The following is an 11000-nucleotide window of genomic DNA, read 5'->3' as shown; positions in this document are numbered from 1 at the left end:
TGTTTAAAGACCCAGTTGCATTCAAAGGAAAAAGGGAAATGTCTTCAACAACGGAGGCTGGAGCAGTTGGATATCCATAAGCAAAAAGTGAATTTCAGTGACAAGGGCCATGTCCAGGTGTGAAGGTGGCAAGAAGGCCCAGAAACAACCCAGGAAGCAGGCCAAGAAAGATAAGGCTTTGAATAGGAAAAAAAAAAAAAAAAAAAGCAGGCAGTGCCCATAGCTCAGTGGGTAGGGTTGCAGTGGCCACATACGCTGGGTCTGGCGGGTTCCAACCCAGGCCAGCTAAAAAAAAAAAAACAATGGCAACAGCAACAACAACAACAATAACAAAATAGTTGGGTGTTGTGGCAGGCGCCTGTAGTCCCAGCTATGTGGGAGGATAAGGCAAGAGAATCGCTTAAGCCCAAGAGTTTGAGGTTGCTGTGAGCTGTGTCACCCTACTAGTAAAAAGAACAAAAGGTGAGCTGTGTCACCCTTACTCTACTGAGGGTGACATAGTGAGACGGTCTCAAAACAAAACAAACAACAACAACAAAAACAAAACAGAGAACACCCAAGGGGTTAAAAGCAAAGGCGGCTGTGGTCACAGGTGGAATTAAGAAATCTGGCTAAAAGTGTGCTCTTCCTTGTGCCTGAGGTGATGGTGACCCTTGGTTCCATTTCTGTTTAAACTTTTGGATTCTTTGCCATGACATTCTTTTTTTTTTGAGACTGAGTCTCACTTTGTCACCTTCAGTAGAGTGCTGTGGCATCATAGCTCAAGTGATCCTCTTGTCTCAGCATCCCCAAGTATCTGGGACTACAGTCACCCGCCACAACACCTGGCTAGTTTTTTTCCTTCTTCTTCTTAGAAAAGGGGTCTTGCTCTTGCTCAAGCTGGTCTCAAACTCGTGAGCTCCAGCAATCCACCTGCCTCAGCCTCCCAGGGTGATAGGATTACTGTGTACCTGTAGATTTCTTTGCATTTTCTACAATTTTATAAAAACATTATACATTATTTTGTGTTTCTACATTATACCTAGAAAATGCAAAGAATCTACAGGGACAAAAGACAGGGGAGTGGTTGCTTAGAAGATAGGATGGGAGCTGGCTGGGAAGGAGCAAAAGGAAGGGGGGAATAACGAAGAGGAATGAGGACACTTTGGGGTTGATGGGTAGATATGCTTGCTATCTTAATTCTGGTGATATATTCACAGGCGCATATATATGTCAAAACTTACCAAATTGTATGCTTTAAAGATATACAGTTTACTATATATCAACTACATCTACATAAAGCTGTTAAAAAACTCTAAGACCAAATGGAATTAAGCTGCTAAAAGCTGTTACAATTTTTAAAAATAAAATGTAGAAGTCCTAAGTGCACAATAATGAATGATATGTTGCTTAATAGGCATTCATGTAATCTAACAGTTTTAGATTATTCCATACTAGAAATGAGTTAACATCATTATCTTTTAAAAGCTACTGCATACGAAAGAATGGTCATTCACTCTGTAGCGTTTTTGCATGACAACGTAGATGGGAACAGAACCTGTTGCCCAGTTCTTAGCTCTCTGTATGGATTGCAATTTTCTCTCAGAATGAGAGATTAGGGAATGACTAATGAGGAAGGAATAGCCATCGTACAGGGGGCAGCGCTAGTAGCTCAGTGGGTAGGGCATCGGGCACATACACAAAGGCTGGTGGGTTCGAACCCGCCGGGGGCCAGCTGAATAACAAGGACAATTACAACAACAACAACAAAATAGCGGGGCGTTGTGGCAGGCGCCTGTAGTCCCAGCTACTTAGGAGGGGGGCAAGAGAATCGCTTAAGCCCAAGAGTTTGAGGTTGCTGTGAGCTGTGATACCACAACACTCTACCAAGGGTGACATAGTGAGACTCTGTCTCAAAAATAAAAAACCAAAAACATGGTACAGGCAGCCACCCAGGCTGGCGCTGGGGAGAACATAAGTTGCTGAACAGTGCAGATAGTGTAGGGTGACCAGACGTCCCGCTTTTGAACAATTTGTCCCGCATCCCCGGCGTTTTAAAAAAGTCCCAATTTTTGGAAAGAATGCACGAAGGGGCCGGAGAACAGGAAGGGAATATATGGTTTTCGGCTGCCATCTGGATATTTCGCCAGAATATGAGTTTTATATTGTTTTTGTTAATTTTATAATGTTAAACTGTAATAATAACAAATAATTGTTGAGAAGTGATTATCGAGAACTGCTTATCAAAGTTTGCATTGTTGTCAGGCCCTGCCCTGCCCCGTCCGTGCCCTGCCCCACCCCACCCCTGGCCATGTTCTCCCGCTTTACAAATGTTAAAATCTGGTCACCCTAAGATAGTGGTCGGGCAAGAAGCCCTTTGTAGCCATGGCTGAGGTGAATTTCATCACTCCTCTCTTTGCACAGCAGAAGTACTAGTAGAAATTGGCTAGAGAAAACGTTGTGTAACTTGGTGTTCATTTTTAAAACATACTGGCCAAGAGTGGTGATTCACACCTGTAAGTAATCCCAGCACTTTGAGAAGCTAAGGTGGGAGGATCTCTTGAGGCTCAGAGTTTGAGACCAGCCCCAACTCTGCAAAAAATCCAAAAACATTAGCTGAGCCTTGGTGGTGTGTGGCTGTAGTCTCAGCTACTCAGGAAGCTCAGGGTGGGAGGATTGCTTGAGCCGAGAAGTTCCAGGTTGCAGCGAGCTGTGATCACCACTGCACTCCAACATGGGTGACACAGCAAGACCTTGTCTCAAAAAATAAAAATAAATTTTAAAAAATATGGAACCTATTTCTTCAGGAGTCTAGAGTAAAATAAGCCTGTCCTTAGGCAGATTGCTGTTGCTGACACAGATTACTTTGCCTTTATAATTCTTTCCTTTATCCTAGTTCTTCTTTATTGTGGTTAAAAAAAAAAAAAAAACCCACCCAACATAAAATTTACCACCTTAACCATTTTTAAGTGTACAGTTCAGTAGTGTTAAATATATCCATGTTGATGTGAAATAGATCTATCCTAGTTTTTTTTGCCCCAAACCATTTCTTTTTCTGTACCTTCCTTTCTCTTAATAGAATCCCAGTTATCCAGGTTCAAAATCTCAGAACCAACCCTCGATTACTTTTTCCCTGCTCACTAGCTCTTAATAAGCTCTACCTGTGTATAAATTATGTTAATTGAGCCTCCAAAATGTCTTTCATTTCATTAGTCCCATCCTTTCCAATCCTTTCATCTTCATCGTAGTCTAAATCATTACTTCCTTCTGCTTTGTATCCTGGAAGAATAATATAAAATAAATAATTCTTGCTTTTAAAATTGCAAGAGTTTCATAAGTAATTTTCTTGTCCGCAGTATTTCTCCCCATCGATTCATTCTTTTTCTTTTTTGTTTTTCTTTAACAGACAGTGGTCTGTCTATGGTAGTGTCATCACAACTCACTGCAGCCTTGAACTCCTGGGCTCAAGTGATCCTCCTATCTCAGCCTCCCAAATAGCTAGGTCTATAGACACATATCACCAAGCCTGGATGATTTTTTAATTTGTTTGTAGAGATGGGGTCTTACTATGTTGCCCAGGCTGGTTTCAAACTCCTTGCCTCAACCAGTCCTCCTACCTTGGCCTCCCAAAGTGCTGGGATTAAGGATGTGAGCCACTGTGTCCAGCCTAATCCATCTTTTATTAAATTAACTTTTCTTATGAAAATTTTTTATCATGTTATTCCTATGTTTAAATAAACCTTCAATGATTCTCCTGACAAAATAAAATATGATGCTGTTAGCCTGGCATACAAGGTTCCACATGATCTGCCCTCACTTATCTCTCTGGCCTTACCTTCAATAAGCATGGTGTGATTTTAGGGAATTGACGAGAAGAAAAGAGACTTTGTTTCATGTACAATGCAGAGAATGGATCTCAATGGAGACCCTACCACAATCAGTATGACACTGATTTGATTAATGCTCTCATTTCAAAGAATGCCTTTTCTATCCCCAAACAATGTTAGTATACAAGACATTGTGAAAGCATAGACAGTAAAGTAAAAGTGAAATGTTTATGCTTCTTGTATGTCTACATTATTTTCATTTGAAAATGATAAAAATATATTCTCTACTGGAGACCATATCCTAAATGAAGAATCTCACAAATGGAAAAATAAACACGACATGTACTCTAATAATTTGGAACAAATTGATGGGCATACATGGCCACAGAGAGAAGTAAAAAAAATCATTGGAAATCAAGGGGGGGAGAAAAAGAGGGGAGGAGTAAATAACTATCTAACAGGTACAATGAATGCTCTTCAGGTGATGGGCACACTAATAGCCCTGACTTAAGCATTATAAAAGTTATCTATGTAGCAAAAACATATGTCTTCTCTTAATATTTTGAAATTAAAAAATATGTATATGTGTGTGTGTGTATATATATATATATATATATTTCCTTTGGAGATTCATGGAACCAAAGTACTGGAAAAATCTTCTGATCTGTTCACCCTTGGCCAAACTGCCATCATCTCTCACCTGGACTACCAGGCTGGCTTCCTAAATGGTTCTCCTAGTATTTTTTTTATTATCAATTTTTAACTAAAGTCATAACTGTATACATTTATGGGGTACAAGGTATGATTTGATATACAGTGTGGAATGCTTAAATCAAACTGATTAACATCATCATCACCTCACTTATTTTTTGTTGTAAGACATTTAAAATTGGCTCAGTGCCTGTGGCTCAAGAGGCTAAGGTTTGAGGTGGCGGGTTTGAATCCAGCCTGGGCCCATCGAACAATGATGGCTGCAACCAAAAAATAGCCAGGTGTTGTGGTGGGTGCCTGTTGTCCCAGCTACTTGGGAGGCAGAGGCAGGAGACTTACTTGAGCCCAGGAGTTGGAGGTTGCTGTGAGCTGTGATGCCACAGCACTCTACCCAGGGGAATAGCTTGAGGCTCTGACTAAAAAAAAGAAAGAAAGAAAGAAAAAAAGGCATTTAAAATTTACTCTTAGTTATTTTGAAATACACCCTTGCATTGTATACATTAGCTGAGATGCTTCCAAATGCCCTCCCTCCTCCCACCAATCGCCCTCCGCCCTTCCCTTCCCCCTCCCTCCTCTCCTCTCCCTCTTGCTAGACTATATTCTTGTTTTATCACTTGCGTAAGTGTGTAAGTGTTCATATATTTATTTCATAATAGTATTGAGTACATTGGATACTTTTTTTTCAATTCTTGAGATACTATACTAAGAATAATGTATTCCAACTCCATCCAGGTAAACATAAAAAATGTAAAATCTCCATCTTTTTTTTTTTTGAGACATTTCTGAGCTACAGGTGCCGAGCCATAATATCCAGTTTCTATTCTATCACCCCTCTAATCCACTCTTCATACAGCAAACAGAATCCATCTTTTCCTAAGATATAAACTATATCATGAAACTCTCTTGCTAAAAGCCATCCTATGGCTTCCAACTGATGCTAGAATGAAATCCAAGCATCTTGAAGGCTCTCCCTGACCTTATCTCCAACTACTCTCCCCTTTGCTTACTGCCTTCAGCCTTATAGACCATTTTGCACCATAATCCTGCCCAACTTGTTCTTGTCCCCCGATCTTTGTATTTACTGTTCCTTTCACTTGGAATGCTCTTCCCTAGAGCTGTGCCAAATGGCTCCTTCCTATCTTTCAGGTCTCATCGCAGAGACACTTCCATGATCACATCTAAAGAAGGCCTCTAGTCACTCTCTATTGATTGTCTTGTTTCATAGAATATATTATCAGTAACTATGTTGCCATTTTTTTTTTTTTTTGTGACAGAGCCTCAAGCTGTCCCCCTGGGTAGAGTGCCGTGGCATTACAGCTCACAGCAACCTCCAACTCCTGGGCTCAAGTGAGTCTCCTGCCTCCGCCTCCCAAGTAGCTGGGACCACAGGCGCCTGCCACAACGCCCGGCTATTTTTTGGTTGCAGCCATCATTGTTGTTTTGGCGGGTCCGGGCTGGGGATTCGAACCTGCCACCTTAGGTGTACGTGGCTGGTGCCTTAGCCGGTTGAGCTATAGGCGCCGAGCCATATTTTGCCATTTGTTCATTAGCTATTTCCCCCGCTCCCAACCAACCATGACAGCAAGAGTTTGCTTCTTTCTTCTTCACAGATGTAACCACAGTGCATAGAATAGTGTCTACATTCTTGTTATATGTGTTGAATGAATGAATATGCTACTTCCAAGGAGTCTTGATGGAGATCAAGCTGTTCTCTCTTGATGTATCTCTGGTGAAGATTCCCCAGTTGTTCTGACAATGAAGTCCAGCATCCAATAAGTTTAGGTATTGACATCTAACTTAAATCCTTCCTAAAGAAATTTCTGTCCCTTCTCATTTTTCTGGTGCTCAATGGAATCATTTAGTTGCCTTTTAACAATAACAAATGTCTTATCAGGCTTTCTTAACAATAGCTCTGCTTCTCATGATTTCTAACATTCCCCTCTGGTCCTTGTCAAAGTTCTCCCTCTCAAGCTTCACTTGTGAAGACCAATATTCAACACAAATATTACTGAAATTATGCCTGTGTAAGAAACACTCAACTCAAAAATATCTACCTTAAAAAGGACAGTCTTGGGCCACTTCTATAATCCTAGCACTCTGGGAATCTGAGATGTGTGGACTGCTTGAACTCAGGAGTTTGAGAGCAGCCAGAACAAGAGTGAAACCTCATCTCTAAGAAAACAGAAAAATTAGCCAGGTATGGTGGTGCATGCTTGTAGTCCCAGCTACTCTGAAGCCTGAGGCAGGAGGATCGCTTGAGGACTTAGGCTGCTATGAGCACTGATAATGCCACTGAACTCTAACCCAGGTGACAGAATGAGACTCTTGTCTTTAAAAAAAAAAAAAAAAGTGGTTCTATATCACCCTACCTGTTTAAAAATCTCTTTTTTCTAAAGGCACAACATGAGTTTTCATAACAGCTTTTTGTGAAAATGCTTGAACCTTCTTAAGAATCTGTAAATTCAAATGAGAAGATTTTTTTCTTTTTTAAACAGTCTCACTTTGTTGCCCTTGGTAGAGTGTCATGGCGTCATAGTTCATAGCAACCTCAAACTCTTGGGCTCAAGTGATCCTTTTGCCTCAGTTTTCATTTTTAGTAGAAATAGGGTCTCACTCTTGCTCACTCTGGTCTTGAACTCCTGAGCTCAGGCAATCCACCCACCTCAGCTTCCCAGAGTGCTAGGATTACAGATGTGAGATACACTGTTGGTCTTAAATGAGAAGTTTTGAAATAACTAAAGGGTGAAGATCCTAGAAAAGCTACATGACATTGCTGGCCCACCTGCATTGTTTTGGCCACTCCATACAAAGAGTTTACAGGTACAAGTGCTGAAATCCCTATGACCCAGAGGAAAGTTAACGAAAACACTTAAAACACACCAAAGTTAAAACTCTCTCTTTGAACACCATGTAGGTGTCCTACAATTTTATTTACTTCTGATACTGTGTACCTGGAGTTAGCATCAAAGTCCACAAGTTAAGGGCTCAGTCCCACAAGACTGCCCTCATTTCAGATGCCAATTACAAGTCTGAGCCTCAAGTACTTTTGACCAACCAGCTATAAATCAGTTGTTCCCACAACTTCCACCATGGGTTTGATAATTTGCTAGAATGGCTCACAAACCTCATGGAAACGCTTTATTTATGTATGCTGTTTTATTTTGTTTTGTTTTATTATTGTTGTTCTTTTCAGACAGAAAGAAAACTCTGTTGTCCTGGGTAGAGTGCTATGGCACCATCATAGCTCACAGCAACCTCAAATGCTTGGGCTCAAGTAATCCTCTTGCCTCAGCCTCCTGAATAGCTGGGACTACAAGCACCTGTCATACGCCTTTTTTCTATTTTTAGTAGAGATGGGGTCTCACTCTTGCTCAGGGAACTCCTGAGCTCAAGCAATCCATCTCCCTTGGCCTCCCAGAGTGCTAGGATTATAGGCACAAGCAACCATGCTTGGCTGGCCTGCTGGTTTATTTTAAAAGATATGACTCAGGAACAGCTAGATGAAAGAGATACATAGGGCAAGGCATGGGGAGAGGCACAGAGCTTCCATGCCCTCTCTGGGCACATCACCCTTCCAGCACCTTTATGTGTTCATGAACTGAGAAGCTCATTAAATCTTGCTGTTCTAGAGTTTTTATAGAGCTTAATCCCTAGCTTCCCCCAACCCTTTTCAGAGATTGGTGGGTGGGGCTGAAAATTTCACTTGGTCTTTCTGGTGAGCAGCCTCATCCTGAGGCTACCTAGGGGCCCCATCCAAAGTCATCTTATAATCATAAACTCAGGAGTGATTGAAAGGGGCTTTTGTGAATAAAAGACATTCCCATCACTTAGGAAATTTCAAGAATTTTTTTTGAGAGTTCTGTGCTAGGAGCCAGGGGCAAAGATCAAATGTATTTCTTATTATACCAGAATGGTGAAAAAATATACCATGCATATAATCATTATGAAAAGGTTAAAGGTATTAATATAAAATGAATACTATACAGGTTCATATCCTACTAACAATGCTAAAAAAAAAAAAAAAGGAAGGAAGGGAGGGAGGGAGGAGGGAAATAAAAAAGAAAAAGAAAAAATGAACGAGGACTACTTGGAGAAATGGCTGATTCTAGGACTGGGACAGAAAATAAGAAAATATACAAGATAAGCCTGAAGCATGTTATAGTGCCAGAAAGTAAGGAAGTGCTAAAAAAGAAAAAGAAAACTCACAATGATAGAGATATGTCAAAAGGACACAGGAGCCAACAGAAAGAGCTTCCAAAAGCCAAATCTGGAACAATTCTAGCAAGAAAATAAATAAAGCAATAATGAATTATAATCCAAGGCATAAAATAAATATCCACTAGTTCTTATTGACATAAATAAAGATTAAATAAATAAACAGAAGAGAAAAGACAAATCTTCCATGTAGAAGAATGCCAAATAATTCATATGGATACTCTACTCTCAAGGAGGTAGAAGATAACTTCTCATTCCCCAAGTGTGGGCTTTGCATAAGTGACTTCTTTGCAAAGATTAGAGTAGGGAAAAGGGCAGAAAAGAATAACCTCATAGTAGAACACAAATGCTACTAACAAATAATGTCTCAGCAAGGTGGTCAAGGTCTAAATCAATAGCAGTAAGTCATAATGATAGTATGTACTCTTTATTTGATGTGATGAAAATGGCACTTTACTTCTGTGGTCTTCCTCTCCAAAGCCCATCACCCCAATCTAACTATAACAAAATATCATATGTATCCCGTTGAGGAACATTTTACAAAATACCCCATAAGTACTTCTTAAACCTCAAAGTCAACAAAAATGAAGAAAGTTTGAGAAACCATCATAGCCAAGAAGACCCTAAGAAGGCACCACAAGTAAATGTATTATAGTATTCTGGATGGAATCTTGGAACAGAAATGGGCTATCAGGTAAAAACTAAGTAAATATGAATAACCTTTAAAAGTTAGTTAATCATCACATCACATGTTATAAGCCAAGCACAGAAAGAAAATTCACATATTCTCACTCACATGTGAGACCTTAATATTAAAAACAATCTCATGGAGACAGAATAGAATGAAGGTTACCAGAGGCTGGGAAGAGTAGTAGGGAAGGGGAGAAAAAGTGGTAAGTGGGCAAAAAAGTGGGGATGATTAGTGGGTGCAAAAATATAGTTGATAGCATAGCAAAGTGACTTTATGGTATACTTTAAAGTAACTAAGAGTGGAAATGGAATATCCCTAACAAAGAAAAGAGAAATGTTTGGATTCAGTCAAAAAAGAAAGAAACAAAGAGAAATAAAGAAATGCCTGGGGTGATACATACTCCAATTATCCTGATTCAATTAATTCATGTAGTATGTCTATATCAAAACATCATATGTATCCTATAAAGATATACAACTATAGACCAGGTGCAGTGGCTCATGCCTGTAATCCTAACGCTCAGGAGTTCAAGAACAGCCTGGAGAAGAGCAATACCCTGTCTCTACTAAAAATAGAAAAACTGAGGCAAGATGATCACTTGAGCCCAAGAACCTGAGGTTGCTATGAGCTATTGCACCACTACTCTCTGCTCAAGGTGTCAGAGTGAGACTTTGTCTCAAAAAAAAAAAAAAAAGATATACAGCTATTACATGCCCATAATTATTAAAAATAAAAACAAAAAAGAATAGCATCATTGATTAAAATCTATATAGTACTACATTAATGTAAGATGATGAACTAGGGAATACTGAATTTTGGGTGTGTGGAAGTATCTTTGCATTTTTTATGTAAATCTAAGTTCTAAAAATAAAATCTATAAGGAATGATACACCCATACATAAAAGAACAAAAAATGCAATAATGTAATTTAAAAGTTCAATCCAGAACTTCATTTCTAGTAGTACAAGACTAATACCTTAAATAACACTATTGTTGAAAACATCTAAAACAGCTGAATAAAATATTTAAAAACACCTTTTTGAATGAATTTGATGAGCTGAGAAGATAATAAGGAACACTAGGAGGTCAAATACGTAGTTAAAGAAGTTAAAGTAGTAGTTTTAAAAAGGTGAGTATAAAGCCAGCTTTCATCCCTAAGGCATTTGCTAAGCTTGAACAAACCCAAATTCTATTTTCCAGAGTTTAGACAGTTACTGAGAAAGAATAAAAAAAGACTAGTGCCCCTCTAAAGTGGGAAATCTAGTAAGAGAGCTCTCTTTCCTTTATAAAGCTGGGACTTCCAAAATGCCCTCCGCGTAATACTCAACTCTAAATAAAAATTAACTCCCCTTTCATTCTGAAAGAAATATTTTTTCTGCATCAAACCATAGAAATGGAAAATTTCTCCACAGAATTCCATATAGATTTACAGTATGAATTCATATTACTCAGCTAGTTTAATAAAACTAAAGGGGAAAAAATTATTTTAAAGTATCTGTGGGTTGGCTCGGCGCCTATAGCTCAACCGGCTAAGGCGCCAGCCACGTACACCTAAGGTGGCGGGTTCGAATCCCCAG

Source organism: Otolemur garnettii, unplaced genomic scaffold, assembly GCF_000181295.1.
Source record: "Otolemur garnettii isolate 467f Iridium unplaced genomic scaffold, OtoGar3 scaffold00021, whole genome shotgun sequence".
NCBI lineage: Eukaryota > Metazoa > Chordata > Mammalia > Primates > Galagidae > Otolemur > Otolemur garnettii.
Note: the sequence above shows the minus strand (reverse complement) of the source record.